This window comes from Mustela putorius, unplaced genomic scaffold, assembly GCF_011764305.1.
Source record: "Mustela putorius furo isolate JIRA1106 unplaced genomic scaffold, ASM1176430v1.1 tig00000460_pilon_pilon_pilon, whole genome shotgun sequence".
Lineage (NCBI taxonomy): Eukaryota > Metazoa > Chordata > Mammalia > Carnivora > Mustelidae > Mustela > Mustela putorius.
The window spans coordinates 22,143,946-22,165,501 of NW_025421389.1; the positions used below are offsets into that span (position 1 = coordinate 22,143,946).

The 21,556-nt window shown below is 39.6% G+C and overlaps 1 protein-coding gene and 1 pseudogene across 7 annotated transcripts in view; one reads left to right on the forward strand and one right to left on the reverse strand.

The window, feature by feature from the left end:
- SIK3 (SIK family kinase 3) overlaps positions 1-21,556 on the forward strand; it is a 245,714-nt gene that overhangs the window by 16,244 nt on the left and 207,914 nt on the right. The window lies entirely within an intron of this gene.
- On the reverse strand, positions 15,760-15,860 carry LOC123392216 (annotated as a pseudogene).

Genomic DNA, 21,556 nt, shown 5'->3' on the forward strand with positions numbered 1-21,556 from the left:
TTTAAATTATGCAGTAGCTTTTTGAACATTAGGGAAATTAGTTATCTCTGAAAATATTACAGAAGAATTTCTATGTTTGTCTTGTGACTTTGTGTGTATGTATATTTTTAAAAATACATATATAAACATTTTTATGTAGTTATATTTTCTGTTTTTTTACCTTATGGCTTCTCATGTGATTTCTGTCCTCATTCTAATCTTATAAAAATATTTGCCCATGTTTTTGTCAAGTACTTTTATGGTTTTGTTTTTAAATTTAGATCTTTGCTTTATGTGGAATGCATTTTGGTGTAAAGTGAATGGTAAGGGATCAGTTGTGGAATTTGCTGGGGTTGTAACTTCCTATTTATTTTTGTGGTTATTAATAGTTTTCTTCTCTCACTGGACTGTAAGCTCCATGAGGGCAATGGATTATGTAATTTTTCCCCCTTGTTCTTATTTTCAGTGTTGAGCACAGTACCTGCCTCACGTTATGGCCTCCATCTGCCGAATGACTGAATCTTTTTCTCCAGATGTCTAGCTTATGTTGTCAACACAGTATCTTGAATAATTATTTCTTTCTTAATTTTAAAATGCAACTTTATTACAAAATCTCCAGATGCTTGGGTACATTTCCAAACTCTTTTAAGCCATTGATTATCCTATCTGTACTGGGTTTGATATTGTGTAGCTTTAATTATTACAGCTTTCTCCTACTTAAAACATGTTTAGAAGGCCAGCCTCAAACAGTCTTGAATGGGAAGCACTTTAGTGATTTCCTTTAGTAAAACTTCTTGCTACCCCTTTAGAAGACATTCATTTAACTTACTGATTAAACATTTAATCTATTGTGAGAGTCAGCTTGCAAAGTGGAAATGATTTGGGGGTGTTACTTGCTGGAGTTTTTCTATGATATGACATCCTTAGTTCTGGCCTGATATCCTAAGTGTCTTTTTTTTTTTTTTTTTTTAAGATTTTATTTATTTATTTGAGAGAAAGTGTGAGAGAGAGAGCATGAGCAGGGTGAGGGGTAGAGGGAGAAACAGGCTTTCTGCTGAGCAGGGAGCCTGATGCGGGGCTTGATCCCAGGACTCCAGGATCATGACCTAAGCCTAAGGCAGACACTTAACCGACTAAGCTACCCAGGCGCCCCCCAAATGTCTTTAACTCTCATTTTATAATCTTGGGCATCTCTAGAAAAACATTTTTCTCATGGTCTTTTAATGCAGAATACACAGGGAGGGTAGGTGGCAGAAAAGGCATCAAGAAATTGTGTTGGCATCCAGCTGACTGCAAAGCAGATAGTAGAAAAGTTATTACTTAACATCGGTAGACAGGGTCACCTGTATGGCACAGTCTGTTAAGCGTCTGACTTCAGCTCAGGTCATGATCTTAGGGTCCTGGGATCGAGTCCTGTGTTGAGCTCGCTGCTCAGCAGGGAGGCTGCTTCTCCTCTCTCTGATCATGCCTCCATGTTCTCTCTCCCTCTCTTTCTTTTTAATGAATAAATACAAAATCTTTTTTAAAAAGTGGTATACAGAATTGACTTCGGCAACGTCGGTTTTTCACCTCACGCATGACACATTTCTTTCCTAAGGCCTGTAGTATCAGATTGATTCATTGGCTATGACTTGGGTGAAGGTCAGGTAACATTGCTAACTAATAACATTCTGTTTCTTTAGTGTACCCTCTGCTCTGTAAAACATTAGAAATTCTTATAGTCTGAAATAGAGTATTGTCTTGGAATTTTCTGTCCAGTCGTCCTTATGTGGGAACCAACATTAGGGTCTTAGGAATGTTAGAGAAGTTTAATGTTTGGGGAATGGAACAAATGGAACAGAGTGTACCAATTGTGGAAGAATCCTTGCTTTCTTTTCTGTTGGAACATTATTCCAAAGTGCTTCAACAAGGCTCCTAATTCTAAGTAACTGCTGATTTACAAGTGTATTTTCAGATGGATCCCCGTTTTCTTTGAAAAAAAAAAAAATAGCAGCGGTTTTGTTAAGCTCTTTCAGACTTTTCCTTACTAAACCTAACCATGGATTCTAGAAGTATTAAAGTAAAAAAATACTCAAGTAGGTTTGTTTGGGACCCTTAGTCTCCACCCTGGAATTAAATGCCACCGAAAATAAACCCGGAATGAAGGGTTTTTGTGTGGCAGGACTAGCAGACTTACACGATTCTTCCTTGAGCAAGTCTCTGTTTATGGAAAATGGGCTTACTTTTCTTTTAGTTGTGTTCTTGACTTTTCTCAGTGCTGGTAGTTAACTGTTCGAGCACACCAATGAACAGCTTGTTAGTAGATGTTATCTCATGTTGATTAGGTACTCTTGAGATTTACTGTGCTTGCAAAACACCTGTCTGTATTTGAGCTGTGGGTAGGTGGCTGGCTTTTGTGTTTGACTGGAGATTGGCTCCAAGGAAAGCAAATAGCAGTTGGAAAAAGGGAGAAGGGAAAAGAAGGAGTCAGCAAATTTCTATATGCTTTCATTGAAGAGATTTCCCAATTAGAAAGCTTTTGTAAGCTTGACCTTTTTGCACTGAAGTAACCCAGCATTTCATTATGTATTCCATTGAGGTTTTGGAGCTCTGTGCCAGAAAGTGAGAACCGAGGTTGGATGTGAAAGGAATATTCAGAGGGTAAAGCTCGTAGTCAACAAAGTGCTACTTCATAGGCTGGGTCCAAAAATAACCTGCCTGCCATAGGAGAGGGAGCATGGAGGGAACGCCTGATGCTGTTTTTGTGCAGTGTTTTAGGTCTTGTTATGTCATCCCAGCATGATGAAAGTCAAGTTTAAGGCAGTATAATTAAAACTTAGGTTTGGGAGAATGCTGCCTTGGTCAGTCTTACCCCATGGAAGAATTGTTAGTTTTTTTGTTTTGTTTATTCGGGAGAGAGAGATAGCTAGAGAGAGCACATGAGTGGGGAGAAGCAGGCTCCCCAGTGAGCAGGGAGCCTGATGCAGAGCTTGATCCCGGGACCCCAGGATCATGACCCGAGCTGAAGGCAGATAACTGAACTGACTGAGCCACCCAGGCGCCCCTCCATGGAAGAGTTATTTTGCAAGGTTTGGAAAGAGTACTTTTCTGCCACATCAGAGGGTATTAACATAATTTACTCTTCTCTGAATAGGGGGATGGTTGGCATCATAGCCTTCTAGTCGTTGAGGCTCAAATTAATGATTTGCATGGATCCTGTGGTCAATCTTGAGTAAGTAAGAGACAGACCGCAGTCTTTGGTTCAGAAAAGGTAGCATTGGAATGGATCTCTGAACCAACCCTAAAAGTAGGAAATGTTTTCATCTGGAGGTTCCTTCTAAGGCAAGCAATAGAATGCTAAAGACAGTAAGTTTTAGGAGTTTATAAATAATGTTGAGTGTAGAAAGGCATAGCACACAGACGTAAAGTTAGCAAGTCAGGAAGTTTGACTAGAAGGAATAAATAAACTCTAGTCACTTTGATGGAATGAAGTCATGGAAGGGAACATAGTTTGTGTTAGGCGGTGGTGATTGTGATGTTGAAGCTGGCCCAGGAAATGAGTTGTCAGGTGTGCCGTCATCCTCATTAATGGTTGCTATTATTTCTCAGGCTTATAGTTATATGAAGAGATGATTTTTCCAGCCTCATTCAGGGGTTCAAAAATTCATAAGTTACAAGAGTGAAACAGAAAAGTTTCCTGCTCACACATACCCTATAACCATCCAGATCCCTTTCCAAAAGGCAGTCAGTCTTACCAATGTCTCATATATCCTGAGATATTTTATATACATATAAGTAAATATATATATCTGCTTATTATACTCCTTTTTTTTTGTACCCCTCTTTTAAAACAAATTGTAGTAAATTCTACACACTAGTCTATGTCTTTTTTACACTGTTACGTCTTGAGGATTATTACATGTAACTATATAAGGAGTTTTCTAATTAAAAAGAAATGCTTTACAGTATTCCCATGAAAGAATGTTACCATTTTTTTTTAGTTGGTTCCCTTGTGGATGACTGTTTGAGTTATTTTGAATCTTGCTAATATAAATAATACTAAAGGATTTTAAGAAATATGTTATGGTTTTATATTCAAAAGTAAATGTTTTGGGGGCACCTGCGTGGCTCAGTCCATTAAGCGTCTGTCTTCGGCTCAGGTCATGATCTCAGGGTCGCGGCATTGAGGCTCAGCGGGGAGCCTGCTTCTCCCTCTCCCTCTGTAGCTCCCCCTGCTAGTGCTTTCCCACACACCCTCTCTCTCTCTGTCTCTCAAATAAATAAATAAATAATTCTTAAAAAATAGTAGATGTTTTAAGTCATAGTAGAAACTTGTTATAGTATAATAGTATCTAAGGTCTGTAGAACGTGTTCATAAATGTTGTATTTGAGTCGTACTGCACTCCTGTGAGGTGAGTCCAGCATTGACCCAGAAGGCAGTAGATAGCCCTTCAGAACTTGTTTGAGGGGCAGAGGTGGAGGTAGAAGAACCAAGGTCTTCTGACTCCCACTGGGTATCTTTTCACTTTACCCAAAATGGGAATGTTCCTGCCAGGATGTAGGGAAGTGGTGGTGGGAGAATAATATGAAATAAAACTGGATGAGGCAAGCTTGAGAGAGAGGGATGTACCTGTCATTCTAAAATCAGGATCTTGTTGCCAGGGCAGAGAGGGGCTGGGTTTTTGCTTATGACACAGACATAAAGGCATTTAGACACTGGCAGAACATCATGGGTTGACTGCCGCCTTGGAGTATGGTAGTAAGGTAATCCAAAACATGGTGGTTCTTAGAGAAACCGGAGGCTTTCAGAGTTCCCTAGGTTAGACTGGGGAAAAGACATTATTTAAAATCTGTTACAGGGGGGCGCCTGGGTGGCTCAGTGGGTTAAGGCCTCTGTTCTGCTCAGGTCATGATCCCAGGGTCCTGGGGTCAAGCCCCGCATCAGGCTCTCTGCTCCTCGGGGAGCCTGCTTCCTTCTCTCTGTCTCTACTTGCCTCTCTGCCTGCTTGTGATCTCTATCTGTCAAATAAATAAATAAAATCTTTAAAAAAAAAAATCTGTTACAGGAATGCATTTGGTATAGGTCGTAAAAGAGAAACAGACAATAATAAAAATACAGGATTTTCTAGAGGCTTGGGAGTCAGGGAGGGGATGATAGTAATGGCACGGGGATGGCTGTAATATTGGTCATTTTTGGCCTCAAGACTGAGTACTGGGAGAGGGCCTTCTTCTAGACACTGGGTGAAAATGTAAGAGGGTAGGTAAGTCAGCCAACATCTGGACTAGAGAGAGTGAGCGTCATGGAGGACAAAACCAGCATGATTCATTCTTTCATCATATGGTTAATACTATTTGGAAATCTGAGTTTGGGCCTGGTTATTAGCCTTCCATCGTAATTACCATATGCTAAGTGCTTACTGTGTTCTGGGTACTCAGTCAGTATAAAGCAGGCTGACCTCTCAACAACTTTGCAAAGGATCTGTCGTCACACCTAGTTGGGGAAGCTGAGGTTCGGTTAGGTAACTTGTCCAAGGTCACATATCTTTTCAGTGTAGAGTTATAAGTAGGTCAGCATGACTCCAAGGCTTTTTGTTCTTTCCATGATACTAGGTGTTAGGCACCAAAACTGAACAATGGAATTCTAAATAACCAGAATTCTGTCACTGTCATTATAACTATTAATATGTAACCAGACACCTTGCCTGTTACAGATGCTTTAGGCTGCAAGAGTGGAAGGAATGCTAGGGGGGAAAAAATGACCCACGGAGATGCTAAGAACTGGCCAGACTCCCTCTGAATAAGCATATTATTTAAAGTCTTTCTCTTGCCGTGCATGTGTAGCTTTAAGTAAAATTCTCCAGTGTCGCTTCCCCCATTAGACTCCTTTTTTGAAGTCCGTCTCTATAGAGATCACAGAGCTGCCAGAAGACTGTACCTAGGGGTAGCCGGGACCTAGAGCTTTTTTGTGGTGGGGATGCCCGGGGAATCCATATACAAAGAGACCACTCACTGTAATGATGAATTCTGCTATTGTGAAATTTGAGGGAGTAAGAATCTTCTTGACTTAACAGATTTTGGTTTCTAAACCTTAGACTTAACTAGATTTTATTCCCTTCAATCCTTTCACATTATCCTGCAAAAATACAGAAGAATACTTACCGGATAATTCTTCTGATTTACTTCAACGACTATTGTAAGGGAGTGTTAATATGGGAGGTTGACAGTTGGGTGAATTAATCACCTGGAAGCCGTGGTTCAGCATTAGTCACCGGCTTTTCTGCCAGGTTACACTCCCCCATCCCTCGCCTTAATTGTGGTGAATCTCAGGCATTTGATTACACAACTCTCAAAGAAACTGACCTTAGTGATAACCCAGGCACATTTCTAGATAGTAAAAATACCCAGGAAAAGAAATTCGTCTGCATTAGCTAGTGGTGTTAGTTCTCTGTGTCCTAGAATTTTACAAGGATGAATGACCATCTTAGGAAAAATGGCCATTTGCACTGTTAGTGTTCTTAAAAAGTGGAAACACGACTGAGTGTGCTTTCTGGCCGTGTTCATTTTAGTACTTAATAATATGGATGATTTGGTTTCATTGTACCTCTTTTTCTTTTTCTTTTTTTTTTTAAGACTTTATTTATCCACTTGACAGACAGAGATCACAAGTAGGCAGAGAGGCAGGCAGAGAAAGAATAAGGGAAGCGGACTCCCTCCCAAGCAGGGAGAGAGCCCGAAGTGGGGCTCGATCCCAGGACCCTGGGATCATGACCTGAGCTGAAGGCAGAGGCTTCACCACTTAGCCACCCAGGCACCCCTCATTGTACCTCTTTTACCTAATTTCTCACCATTCTGTGTTTCCTCACTGTCTCATGAAATCGCCACATTTAATCTTAATTTTTTTTTTTTCTGGAACGCCTATTCTTTGTTTCTTCCCCCCTTTACTTTCTTCTATTTATCCTTCTAGTCATCCACCAATATTTGCATGTCTGCTTTGTTCCAGGCACTGTAGCAGGCATTGAAATGGAGTGGTGAGCAAGAAAAAACCATGGTCTCTACCCACAGCTTACCATCTATCCTGGTGTTCCTGGTTCCTAACCTGACCTGCCTTCAAGGTTTAGCTATTCTTCTGACCTTACATAATCCTCCTTCTTGGGCTTCTTTAGCCCTCGCTGACCCATCTCTTCCATGAGCTACAGGACTTCACATTTGATTCACGCAACTTAATGCACAGTGACGTCTCATACTGTGGGCTGATTGTTAAGTGTCTTAGTCTCATCTCACCAGCTAGAGTCTTAAGTTCCTTAAAGGCGGAGACCGTCATGTCCTTTTTCTCCTCCGCAATGCTGAGCCAAAGTAAGCGGGGAGAAAAGTATTTTGATTGACCCTGTCCTGCCGAATGTCCAAGTTACCTTAGAAGTCATCGTGAAGATTATGCTTCTTTATTTTTTATTTTTATTTTAAAAGAAGATTTACTTATTTAGAGACAGGAAGCAACCAGGGAGAAGGACAGGGGGAGTGGAGAGAATCTCCAGCAGGCTTAGAGCTGAGCACAGAGCGAGATGTGGGGCTCGATCCCGTAAACAGAGATCATGACCTGAGCTGAAATCAGGAGTCCCGACCTTGCCACCTGAGCCACTCAGGCATTCCTTTCCTTTTGTTTAAAAAAAGTTTGAATTCTTCCCAGTTGTTTGGCTGTTTGCTGCTTCTCTTAATCTGTGCTGAAGATGAACAACAGTGACCCCACTGATTCACTATCTGCATTTGTATTATTTTCTAGGCGAGAGTTTGTATTTGAGCTGATTCTGAACACCTTCTTATCTGGTTCCCCTCAAAGTGACTAATGAGGGATGAAGTTCATGGCTAAGGAGTGGAGCTAACCTAATGCTGGTCTCTTAGCACTGTGCTTGTAATCTTTCAGTTTTAAATGTCCCACCAGTTATTAACTCACTTAAAATGGGAAGCAGACAATGGAGTAACTTAAAATTTAAAATTGAGCTCCTCAAAAAGATTAATAGAAATGGGAAGTAATCTTTTAATGGGGCCTACATTATTTATATTTATTAACATTAGTACTCAAAACTCTTCCTGAGTGATAAGTGAAATATGGCAACTTAACAGTGAAGGAAGGAGGTTGGGTCATGGAATTAAATGTTTTTCTGAATGTGCTAAAAGCTCTGAGGTAATGGCACTTCAGTGTTGAGAATAAGAAGGAATTTTTTTTTTTTTAATAAGATTATTTGTCAGAGAGAGAATAAGCAGGGAGTGTAGAAGGCAGAGGGAAAACAGGCTCCCTGTTCAGCAGGGAGGCAGATGTGGGCTTGATCCCAGGACCCTGGAATCATGACTTGAGCCAAAGGCAGAGGGTTTGACCCACTGAGCCACCCAGGTGCCCCCATTCTGGTTATTTTCATAAGAAAGAGTACTCACCTTTAGAAATATATGCTGAAGTACAGAGGGATAACATAATACTGTATCTGGGGTCTGCTGAGGAAAAGGTCAGGAGTCTAGAGTCCAGTGGCCATTTTTTTATAACTGTTGTGGCTGGCTGATGGGTCCAGGAGGACCATTACACTGTTTGTCTCTACTCATGTATATGTTTAAAAGTTTCCATAATAAAAACAAAGATGAACTCCACAAAAAAACAAAATGCCCAGCAACATGGAGGTAGAAGTGCCAAGCCTGCCCTTCTGCCTTCTTCCACACTGACTCCAGATAGGACAGATACGCCCCCAGATGGCTGCCGATCTTGCCCAAATGGAATGCAGTGCAGCTTCCTGTCCCTTGAAGTTTGAATCTGTCTATAATGCACCATCACTGACAGAGCAACAGAAGTCATTCTGTCGATCTGGAAGGTTCATCTTGTTTTGGAGGTGAAGATACAAGGTTTAAAAAGTAAAATATAATTAGAGAATAGGGAAATATGGCATAAAATTAAATGCCGTATCTTATAGTGCTGATTCAGCACAAATTCAGAGACTAGAAAGAAGACTGGATTAAGGATGAGCAGTTTTGTGTTGTTGTTGTTGTTTTAAAGATAAACAAAGTTTTTCTTATAAGGGCCGGTGGACTTTGGGATCACCTTTATTTTTATTTTTAAAATTTTAAAAAAGATTTTATTTATTGATTTGACAGGGAAATCACAAGTAGGCAGAGAGGCAGGCAGAGAGAAAGGGGGAAGTAGGCTCCCTGCTGAGCAGAGAGCCCCATGCGGGACTCGATCCCAGGACCCCGAGATCATGACCTGAGCCGAAGGCAGAGGCTTAACCCACTGAGCCACCCAGGCATCCCTGGGGTCACCTTCAAACAAAGTATAGGAGTTGGATTGCTGATAGTAGTATGAAGACAGCATGTCCAGGGGTGGAAAATACTGTGAGGGAGAGTGGATAAATTTGGATTGGTATATTTTATTTTATTAATTCATTTATTTTAAAAATATTTAAGTAATCTCAGAAAATTTTTAAGTAATCTCTATCCCTGACGTGGGGTTCAAACTCATGACCCTGAGATTAAGAGTTGCATGCTCTTTCTACTGAGCCAGGCAGGAATCCCTTATTTTATTATTATTATTATTATTTTAAAGATTTTATTTTATTTTTTTAATTCTATTTATTTCTCCGAGAGAGAGGGAAAGCTCACAAGAGCAAGAGTGAGCGCAAACTGGGAGCAGCAAGCAGAGGGAGAAGCAGGCTCTTCACTGAACAGGGACTCTGATGTGGGCCTCAATCCCAGGACTCTGCGATCATGACCTGAGCTGAAGGCAGACACTTAACCAACTGAGCCACCCAGGTGTCCCTAAAGATTTTATTTTTAAGTCATCTCTGTACCCAGTGTGGGGGTTCAGACTCATCAACACCAAGATCAAGAGTTGCATCCTTTGCCAGCTGAGCCAGCCAGACGCCTCTAGATTGGTTTATTTTAGATAAATGGGAGGGACTGGGTTTAGAAAGGACATGAGTTTTTAGCTGAGGCATTTGGACTTGATCTTTTGGCTATAGGGAGCCATTTTTGATTCTTAAGGTACCTAATTATTAATTTGATTTGATGATAATGTAGTGTATTATTAGTTGCATGCTTTGGTACAGAGAATATGACTTGACTATAGAATTAAAAAATTTTTTTGCAGATAAATTCTTTATTTCTTTGTGCCCCAAAGTTCTATTCAGGGACCAGAATTAATATTTCTGTTTAAAAAAAGGGAGAGGAAAATAAAAAGAGGGGTATAGGGGGCACCTGGCTGGCTCAGTTAGGCATCTGTCTTTGGCTCCGGTTATGATCCTGGAGTCCTGGGATTGAGTCCCATGTTGGGCTCCTTGCTCGGCAGGGGGTCTGCTTCTTCCTCTTCCTGTGCTGCTCTCCCTGCTTGTTCTCTTGCTCTGTCAAATAAATAAATGAAATCTTAAAATAAATAAAAGGAGGGACACTGAGGTACTTAGTGACCTCAATAAAATGTGAGTGAGTCATTGGCAGATCTGGGTTCAGATCTGATATACTGGGTTCTGACCTCCTTTTATATACTTCACTTGTATTGAAAGTAATTGTTTTCCGTATGACTGCTTTTCTTTTTTATTTGAGGTGTGTGGTACATATAGGTAATGTTGACCTTAGGCATTTCTTTTTCTTTCTTTCTTTTTTTCTTTTTTTTTTTTTAAGATTTTATTTATTTATTTGACACAGAGAGATCACAAGTAGGCAAAGAGGCAGGCAGAGAGAGAGAGGAGGAAGCAGGCTCCTTGCTGAGCAGAGAGCCCAATGTGGGGCTCGATCCAGGACCCTGGGATCATGACCTGAGCCTAAAGTAGAGGCTTTAACCCACTGAGCCACCCAGGCACCCCAACCTTAGGCATTTCTTTTCCTTTTCTTACCTACCTTCTTTCTGGGAATATGTATATATTTTTTGTTCTTTATTTTATATGTGGTTCTAGCCAGTTTTTTCCCAGCAGTTCAAGACCCAGCACTTCATTCTTCCCTGCCCTGCCAGTTTGTTGGGTGGTAGTTTGATTGCCATTGATAAATCTGCCCAATGTAATGTTACGCTGCAAACTCATGCATCTCATTGGTACCACTATGTATCCTGCTTCCCTTCCACCCCTGCAATTTATAAAATGGGATAATAATCCCAGCCTTTTCTGAGATTCTTTGTAAGAGTGTCAAAGATTGAAAGTCATCTAGTAGAAGGTACTATAAACGCCTTAAGAAACACTATAATTTCATAGATTCCCCCCCCCAAAAGTACATTTTAATTAACTTGATTAAGACAGAATTTGCATTCAATAAAATGGAACCATTTTATCATTTTTTACAAGATTTTATTTATTTACTTGACGGAGAGAGACACAGCAAGAGAGGGAACATGAGCAGAGGGAGAGGGAGAAGCAGGCTCCCTGGGGAGTAGAGAGCCCAATGTGGGGCTCAATCCCAAGACCCTGGGATCACAACCTGAGCAGAAGGCAGACGCTTAATGACTGAGCCACCCAGGTGCCCCAAATGGAACCATTTTAAGTATACAGTTTGCATTTTGACAAATATATACAGTCATGTGATGACCACGCCATCAATATGTAGAACTTTGCTATTATCCCCAAAAGTTTCTTTAGTGCCCTTTGCGTTCATTCCCCATCATGCTCCCGCCCCAGAAAACCCCTATTTTGCTGTCACTATAGGTTATCTTTACTGTTCTGGAATTTCATGTAAATGACCTTAACCAGGTTTCAGCATCCATTCACAGTTGGAGCGCCTGGGTGGCTCATTGGGTTAAGTGGCTGCCTTGGGCTCAGGTCATGATCCCAGTGTCCTGCTCAGTGGGAGTCTCCTCCCTTTCTCTCTGTCCCTCCCTGTGCTCATGCATGTGCTCTCTCTCTTTCCTCTCTCTCTCTAAAGTAAGTAAAATCTTAAAAAAAAGAGATTCATTCACTGTTGTCTGTATGAGTAGTTTGTTATTTTTTATTGCTGAGTGATGAATTTGAGTAATGTCACATTACATGGCTATAAGGGGATTTGTTTATCCATTTTTCTATTGATGAACATGTGATTTGTTTCTAGTTTCTGGCTATTGTGAATAAAGCTGCTAGGAACTTGATGTGGAACCTTGGGTAGACTTATGTTTTCATTTCTCTTGGGTAAACACCTTGGAGTGGGAGGACTGGGTCATATGGCTGGTAGGTGTGTGTTTAGCTTTTGAAGAAACTGCCAAATTGTCTTCCAAAGTGTCTGTATAAATTTACCTTCTGTCTAGCAGTGTATAAGGGTTCTAGTTGCTCCATATCCTCACCAACGCTAGGAGGAGAACTTTTTTGCCACTCGTTGTATATGCTATCTTGTCCTTTGAATTTACATTTTCCTAATGACTAATGATATTGACATCTTCTCATGGAGTTACTTGCCAGCTGTGTATCTTGGGTGAAGTACTTGTTCTAAACTTTTGCCCATTTTTAAAAATTGGGTTGTTTGTTTTTTTTAATTGAGTTTTGAGAATTCTTTGTATATTCCGGACTCGAGTAATTTATCAGATAACTGCTTTGCAAAGATTTTATTCCATTCTGTGGCTTATCTTTTCATCCCCTCGACAGTGTCTTTTGAGAGCAAGAACTTTTATTTTGAATTCCAGTTTATCCACTTGCTCTTTTATGGAACTGTGCTTTTGGCATTTAGTCTTCATCCTGTCTTTTCATTTTTTAAAGTAATAAAGTCATTTGGAATTTATCGGAGCAAGGCAAGAAGTCAAACCATATTTCACTTTCATGTTGGGTAAGAATCACTAGAGACAAATTATTTTCTATGGGATTGGTTCCTGGATTTTCTCAAGCACAAGTTTTCTAGCAATTAGAAGTCAAATGCAGTGCAGATATATTAATAATATTTGGGTGTTTCCGGAGAACTCAGTTTGTATGCTGTTTAGTTGCTAATTACCCATCCTTTTCTGTGAAAGAACTTAGGGTCTATTTTAAGGTGCCTTTTTTTTTAAAGGGGCTATTGTAGGTTTGAGTCCACAAATAAAGATCTGTGTAGTAGCTAATAATCATAAAGTATAAAGTTCCCTAAGAGAACATGCTCAGTCATACTGTTAATTCTAATTTGTGGCACTGCTTATCAGTAGAAAAGAAATGTAAGCTATTGTTAAGTACTAACCTACTACTGAGGGTAGAATGCCTTGTAGTTGAATTGGAAGAGTGGTCAATCAATCTTTGTTACCCAGGTTTGAGAGTCAGTAATCTTCAAGATTGAAGAAAAAGGAGTTACGAGCAGGAGGCAGTAAATAGTATGATGTTTCCATTTAAAATACCTTAAGAGATTGGGGCGCCTGGGTGGCTCAGTTGTTAAGTGTCTGCCTTGGGCTCGGATCATGATCCCAGGGTTCTGGGATTGAGCACTGAATTAGGCTCCTTGCTCAGCAGGGGGTCTGCTTCTCCTTCTTCCTCTGCCTGCTTGTGCTCTGTGTCTCTGTCAAATAAATACATTAAACAAAACAAAACAAAACACTTCTTTTAAAAAAAATACTTTAAGAGATAATGACAAAGGCATAAGGTTATATAATTTTTGGTGTCTCAGATGATAATGAAGTATGTTATAAATTAGACAAAAGAAGCACTCTGAGTTGTTTAAAAATTTTCTTGGTAGTAACTGACTGATAATACCTTAGAGGAAGCTCGAGTTTCAGCACAGAGGTGATTTTGGTATTATGAATACTGATGGACTTTGATGTTAGTTTTGAGCCTGTTTTCTCTTGACCTGTCTCTCTCTGAATTCTCCACGCTGCACTCTTATTGCACACTTTTCCTGTACCCTCCTGATACATGCTCACTGGCATGTGATAAAATTATCAGTGTACATAGAGAGGTTTTTTTTTTTTTGCTGAATACGAGGCACCGACTGTGCAATTTCTAACATTACTGACAAGGTCTGTCTCTCTCTCTTTCTTAAAAGACGAGGAGTCTTAAGGGCCTTAACTAAGAATTTAAAACCTGGGTATGCTGTTGTCCTATCATTTCTTTTTACTCACATCTTTTTTGGTAAATCAGGCCAGAGGGATTGTTTACCTTTTGAAGAAAAGAAACTAGATCCTGCAGTTTGTTTTGGTTGCAAATATCCGGGCACCTGAATTTAGATTGAGGAGAAGATGCTGTCCTGGATAGTGGATGCTGTAAAAGCCAAGAGACTATATATGCCTCTTACATATATGGTGAAGGGTAATGACTCTCTTCTCTCCTTTGTGAGGAGAATACCAGCCTCATTCATTTATGGCTTCCTTTTGGTTATCTTCTGAGATATGGCTACTTACTGTTTTAGATTCATCGTGTTTGAGTGACAGTTTTAGGGAAAGAGGGGGATACTTAGTTCCAAGACCTGGCAGTTTTTTTTTTTATCATTTTAATAAATTCAGGTCTAATGACATGAGGAATAGTTAGTATTGGGCAGATCTACATGTAATACATTTTGTTAAGCATAAGTAGTAAAAAAAACCAAACCCTCTAAGTAGTTGTATAATATATCTTAGCAGCTGAAAATTTTGTGTGTTATAAGAAACCAGAGAAACTAACTTCTGATTCACACAGAGCAAAAGAATTTAATATTCTAACTTCAGCAGAAGGCAACTAAAAGCAAACTTGAACCACTTTATGTGGTTTTTAGTACGTAGAAATATTTTTTTTTCATCTTTCCTCATATGTTTTACTTCTTAGTCATTTACTTCCAGTAGTTTCCAAATTGGTTGAGGGAATTAAGGTGGTAACCGAGTTCCCTGTAGTACAAGATTTTCCTGCTGTGTATATGAACCACTTTTTCTGGAAAAACCCTTCTATTGGCAGTCTTCGTGAGGGCATGTACTTCTCTACACTTAGTGATTTGGGGGCTGAAGCCTGTGTTTAGTCAGAGATGACAAATGGCTGAAAAAAAATTTTTTTTCCAGTTTAGTGACGGAGAAATGATTCAGAATTGAAACTGAAGTGAGTGTGGAGTTACTAGCAGTTAACTCTTCTCCATTCGCTGTCTGTTACTTGGAGGCATATTTTGAACATGTGGTTTCCATTTCGATATTCTGTGTTATGTTGCTAAATTTCTTGTCTGGTTTAGACACTGCTTTTGGAAATTAGGTTGGAACTAGCTTTGAACGGAGGGCCACTAGAAATTGAACATTGTGGTCTATTTGGGGAGGAGAAAAGTTGGCATATTTTTACTTAAAAGATTCTTAGGAAAGTTTTGATAACAATAATATATTTTCCAGATGTTATAAGCTTTTGGGGTTAAGTACTTGTTGAGAAAACCAGGAAGCTCGTGAAAGTATTAGCCTTTTAAGTTAAAACTATCACTCAGTACTTTTTTCTTTTATAATTAAACAAAGATAAGTTTAAAAAATGTTCATCGTAAAGAGTCTACTTATAGAAATTTATGAAGAGAAAAGCAAAATGCTTCCTCCATTCCCGATTTTACTCTGTAGCTGTAACTATGTTAATAGTTTGGTACATGTTCTTTTGTGTCTCTTTCAGAGAACATGCAAATATTTGTAGGTAGATTTGGGTGGTTTATTTTATTTTGTGCTGGTGCAGCTTTTGTAATTCAGTCTCTTTACATATATAAAATTCCACTTTAATTTCCCCTACCCCCTTTTTTGTTAGTTTTTTGAAATCTTAGTATTCATTTTCTTAATCATGTCTAGGACTTTAAAAATTCTTATATGGTTATTAATGCTTCATTATGTGTAGTGTAAGTATTTTCTCTCATATAATTTGTCTTAACTTTTAACTTATGGTGTCTTTTGTTATTTAAAGATTTTATTTATTTATTTATTTATTTTTACATGTCTGTATAAAAAATATGGAACATTTCACAAATTTTTGTGTCATCCTTGTGCTGGGGTCATGCTAATCCTCTCTATCATTCCACTGGGACTCCTGGGTTTTATGGTATCCTCAGGAATGTAGGTACCCATCCGAACAATAAAAATATTCTGTATTTTCTTCTAGTGCTTTGTAAATTTATTTTTAAGATTTAGGTTTTAAATCCACTTAGAATATATTTTCAGTATTATGTGAGATAAGGATCTGGATTTTCAAAAAAAAATTTCTTTTGGGTAGCATTTGTCCTAATAGTTTATCACTTGTGTGCTTATTTGAAATGATCTTGTTAACACCGAATCTTATTTATTTAAAAAGATGTTATTTTTAAGTAATTTCTGCGCCTGATGTAGGGCTTGAACTCACAACCCCAAGATCAAGAGTTGCATGCCTTACCTGCCAAACCAGCTGGGAGCCCCTTAAAATAGACTCTTGACAAAGGGTGCTTATCTGTGTACCTGTACTATGTGTTTTAATTATGGTCACTTTATAGAATGTTTTGGAATCTCTTTAACTATTACAGTTGATTCTCCCTCTCTTTTTAAAGTATTCTAATCATAATCATGAGCAAATGATAATTTGGACTCCTCCAAAGCTTATGCTCCTTTTTTAGTGACAATATTGAAGAGTAGTTATGGTGGTAATAATACCACCTAATACCATGATTCTCAACTTTATGTATGTGTGCAGAAATTACCTGAGGGATCTTATTAAAATGCAGATTCAAGCAGTTGCGCTACTTGGTGTTTACCTAAAGAATATAGGAATACTAATTCAGAGGGACACATGCACCCCTGTGTTTACTCAACATTATCTGCAATAGCCAAATTATGGAAACAGCCCAAGTGTCCGTTGACTGATGAATAGATAAAGAAGATGTGGTGTGTATATTTCACTCACACACACACACCCCAGAATATTACTCAGCCGTAAAAAAGAATGAAATCGTGCCGTTCTCAGTGACATAGATGGAGCTAGAGGGTAAAAGGCTAAGAGAAATAAGTCAGAGAAAGACAAACCATATGGTTTCACTCATGTGGAATTTAAGAAACAAAACAAATGAGCAAAGGGAAAAAAGAGAGAAGGAAATCAAGAAACAGACTCTTAACTATAGAGAACAAACTGCTGGTTGGGGATGATGGGTGAACTAGGTGAAGGGAATTAAGGAGTGTGCTTGTGATGGATGCTGGGTCTTGTATGTTGTTGTTGGATCACTGTATTGTACACCTGAAACTATTACACTTTAAGTAAAAACTTAGGGAAAAAAAGATGGCCTATCAGGAAAAATGCAGACTCAGTCAGTCTGGGGTGGGCTGAGAGTCTGCATTTCTGACAAGGCCCATGTGATTTTGACTGATAGTTTTATAGACCTTTGAGTAACAGGGGGTTAATACTTGTTAAACACTTAATTCTAGTCACTGGTCTCAGTGCTTCATGTATATGCACTCAGTTCATCTTAATTCCATGATGGTTATTTCCAGTAGAGAAGCTGAGACTTGGAGAAGTTTATGACTTGCTTACAGCAACATTGCCAATAGGTAGAAGAGCCAGACCCAGCCCAGGCAGAGTTGGCACCCTAAATCTCTTGAATGGATTTTGTTACTGATATTGGACATTGTTTTCTCTTATATGAGTCAATTGATAATACCTTTAGTTTTTGTTCTAAATTAATAGACATTAAAAAAAAAAAGATTTTGTTTATTTATTTGACAGAGAGCACAAGTAGGCAGAGAGGCAGGCAGAGAGAGAGGAAGGGAAGCAGGCTTCCCCCTGAGCAGAGAGCCCTATGCGGGGCTCGATCCCAGGCCCCCGGGATCATGACCTGAGCCGAAGGCAGAGGCTTACCCCACTGAGTCACCCAGGTACCCCGAATAGACTTTATTTTTTGAGCAGATTTATAAAAATTGAGTAGAAAGTATGGAGAATTCCAGATATCCCCTTGCCCCCACCTTTCCACTAGTATTAACATCTTGTATTAAGGGGTACATTTGTTACAGTTGATGAGCCAGTATTGGTATGTTATCATTAATTCAAGTTGTAGTTTACATGAAGGTCCACATTTGCTTCGTATAGTTCTGAGGGTTTGGACAAATGCATGATGTCATGTATCTACCATTAGAGTATCGCACACAGTAGTTTAACTGCCTTCATCATTTCCTGTGGTCCACCTAGTCATCTTCTACCCTCCCCACCCCTCCACCTCCAGCCCCTGGCAAACACTTATCTTTTTGCTGGTTCCATAATTTTGCCTTTTTTAGAACGTGATATAGTTGGAATGGTACATTAGGCAGCCTCTTCAGACTGGCTGCGTTCACTTAGCAATATGCCTTTAAGATTCCTTCCCGTCTCTTTGTGGCTTGATAGCTCCGTTCTTTCTATCACTGGGTAATATTCTATTGTCTGGATGTACCCTAGTTTATCCACTGACTTACCAAAGAATATCTGGGTCGCTTCCAGGCTTTGGCAGTTACAGATAAAGCTGCTGTGCAATCCACGTGCAGGTCTCAGCTCTCTGGGTAAATACAAAGGAGTGTGATTGTTGGATCGTATGCTAAGAGTATGTTTAGTTTGGTAAGAGACCGCCAAACTTGTCTTCCAGGGTGGCAGTTTGGTCTTGCTTTCTTACCAGCAGTGAATGAGGGCCCCTGTCACTCCTCATCTTTACTAGCATTTGGTGTTGTCAGCTTTTTGGATTTTTGCCATTCTAATAGGGTGTAGTGGGATCTCATTGCGGTTTTAATTTGCGATTCCCCAGTGACATGGATGTGGAGCATCTTGTTGCATGTTTATTTCCTATCTGTGTGTATCTTTTTTGGGGAGGTTTAGATCTTTCCCCATTTTTTTGATTGTCTCTGTGGTTGGTTGTTTTTTTAGTGTTGCGATTTAAGAGTTCTTAGAATATTTTGGATACCTGTCCTTAAATCAGATATATGGGTGGGGTTTTTGTTGTTGTTATTTTATTTTTAATTTATTTTTAAAAAAGATTTTATTTATTTATTTGACAGACAGAAATGACAAGTAGGCAGAGAGGCAGGCAGAGAGAGAGAGAGGAGGAAGCAAGCTCCCCATTGAGTAGAGAGCCTGATGCGGGGCTCAGTCCCAGGACGCTGAGATCTCGACCTGAGCCAAAGGCAGAGGCTCAACCCACTGAGCCACTCAGGCATCCCGAGTTGTTGTTTTTTTAAAATCAGATATATGTTTTGCAAAGATTTTCTTCCAGATTTTGGCTGTCCATATCTTTAGTTCTTAGCATTATGGTGATGCTTGCCCTCGAAGTGTGACAGATAATTATCAAGTTAAGAAAGTTTCCTTTTTTTTTTTTTGTCCTTCTGAGAGCTTTTTTCAGGAATGGTATTCAGGGAATCTTTGAAAATTATTTGACTAAATAAATAAATGAAGCTTTGTTATTAGCAAGGCATGCCTGTTTTACTATGGATACTTAACAACACATTCCTTATGGTGCTGTATTTTAGAATGTAACTGAACATTTAATTCCAGATCCTTGGAAATAGTTTTCTCTTACCTCTTCCCTGATCTCTTGTCTCTTTAGTGTTTACGTCAATTGCTTGTCCAACATCCTAATCTCATTCTGGCTTGATCACTTTCCCCGTCTGTCTTTGCACTTGTCTGCGGCAGTCTATTCCTGGGGCTAGTGACACTGCCACCTCTGAAATCATAAATTTGGAAATTTTGCTCTTGAACACAATTTCCTGTCTTTTCAGTTCCGCCGTTTGCTGAACTTAACTCTCCGATTTCACGGAGGCCTCCAGCCCCTTGAAATCTTGCCTGTCTCCAAATGTGTGACATTCTTCCTGGCATCACTTTTGTCCACGTGGACATAGTTGGTTACTTTCAGTGAGTCAGAAGTATCCTCAGTTCTCCTGCACCTTTGTTCTTCTGTCCCCCATGCTATGCCCATCTCTGGCTGCGGATTAACAATAATACCCATTTTCCATGTTCCTGCTTTAGGGCCCGAAGAAACAATGGAATCGTGTTTATTTGTTCAGTTGGTAGCGCATGAGTTCTGCCCTCATTTGTGCTTTTTATTCTTGTTAGTAGCCCTCTTACTTGCCTGTCGCTGACTTCTTTTCCCCTTCACCAAAATGACTGTTCTTTCCTGATCTTTTCCCATTTTTGGTGAGCTCACGTTTACGTCCCTCGATCACAGAAGTCTCCATAGTCTAGTAAAGTGACCCTAAAAAAAAAAAAAAAAGGAAAACTAAGAAATCTGTTATTTCTTGTATCATAACTTCTGTTACTTAGATAAAGATAAAATTCCCAAGTTTCACATGCCCTTTCTTGTTTTCTGTCCTCTCTGAGCCCAGCTTCATTGGCCTTTTGTCAAATTCTTAACATGCCACACTAATGAGTAGCGTTGGGGTCTTTGTGTCCGTCCTGCCCTTTGCCAGACACTTTTTCTCTTTCGCTTTTTAATTCATATGCATCTTTGGAACTTAATTTATATGTCATTTCCTCAAAGGAGCTTTTCCTGACCTTCCATTTGTCTGAACACAGATTAGACTTGCCCTAAAATAATTAATAGTAATGAGACTAACAACTACAATAATAGCAAACATATGATGTTTATTGTGTGCCAGGTACTGTTCTGAGCGTTCTTTCTCGCTCTCTCTCTATGTATACATACACACACATATATAGCATTTTTTTTTTTCTTTTAAGTCTTTACAGCAACCCTCTGGGTTAGATAGATGGGGAAGTAAATAGGACCTATAATTGTCTCTATTTTATAGACAAGGAAACTGAAGTGCAGAGTGTTAAGTCACTTGTACCAAGTCACATAACCTGTTGGCAGCGGAGCTGGGATTTGCACGCAGTGGTCAGGCCTTGGAGCCCGTGTTGTAGACTGCTGTGCTGTAATATAATGCTAAGTATGAGTGTGTAACTTTGGTTAATGTCCACCTTTCTTGGTAGGCTCTCAGTTCCTGGAGTTCTGAGACTGTACCTATGTGGTTAATTTTTGACCCTCCAGTGCCTAGAACAGAACCCGGCAGCAAGCAGGCTGCGACAGAATGAATCCACTGACCTGTTCTGCTTATAACTAAGTGACTGGAAACTTCACTGAGCTTCCTCAGTTGTTGTCCCTTCTACTTCACCTACCCAACCCCCTGGAGGGAAGAGATAGGTGTTTGGCTTTTTTTCAAAAGTTAATCCCTTTGTCTGTTTACTTGCTTTATCCTAGAAGTCGTATTTGCACTTGGTGGCCAAGAAGAAGTGGTGTAAAGGTCCATGGTGAATGTCCTTCATCTTCTCCCTCCCTTACCTTTCTCACTTTCCAGAGGTGTTGGCTGGGAGCCAGCGAAGTGTGTATCTTCTGAACATGCAGAGACTGTATGGTGGCTTATATACACAAGAGGGAGTGGATGTAATAGGCACACTAGTTTGAGTTTGCTTTTATATTAAAAATTAACTTTCAGTATTGAGCTATAGTTTTGCAAGCTGTTGCCATCAAGGGCAGCTAGGTAAAGGATACACGGGCTCTCTCTGTGTTAACTTTTTAAAGTGGCATGTGACTCTCCAGTGATCTCAGAATAAAAAGTTGAAATAAGAAATTAAATCGTAGAGACCTTTTCCTGTCAGCGTATTTATCTCTTTCTTCTGAATTACTACATGAGACCCATTGTATAGATGCACATTCCTATATTTTACCTTTCCTCTACTGATGGACTGGTAAGTTCTTTCATTTTCTCCATTTTTACTGCACTTCTGTAGTGGAAACAGCCTTGCATTCATAGCTTTATCCTCGCTTGGGT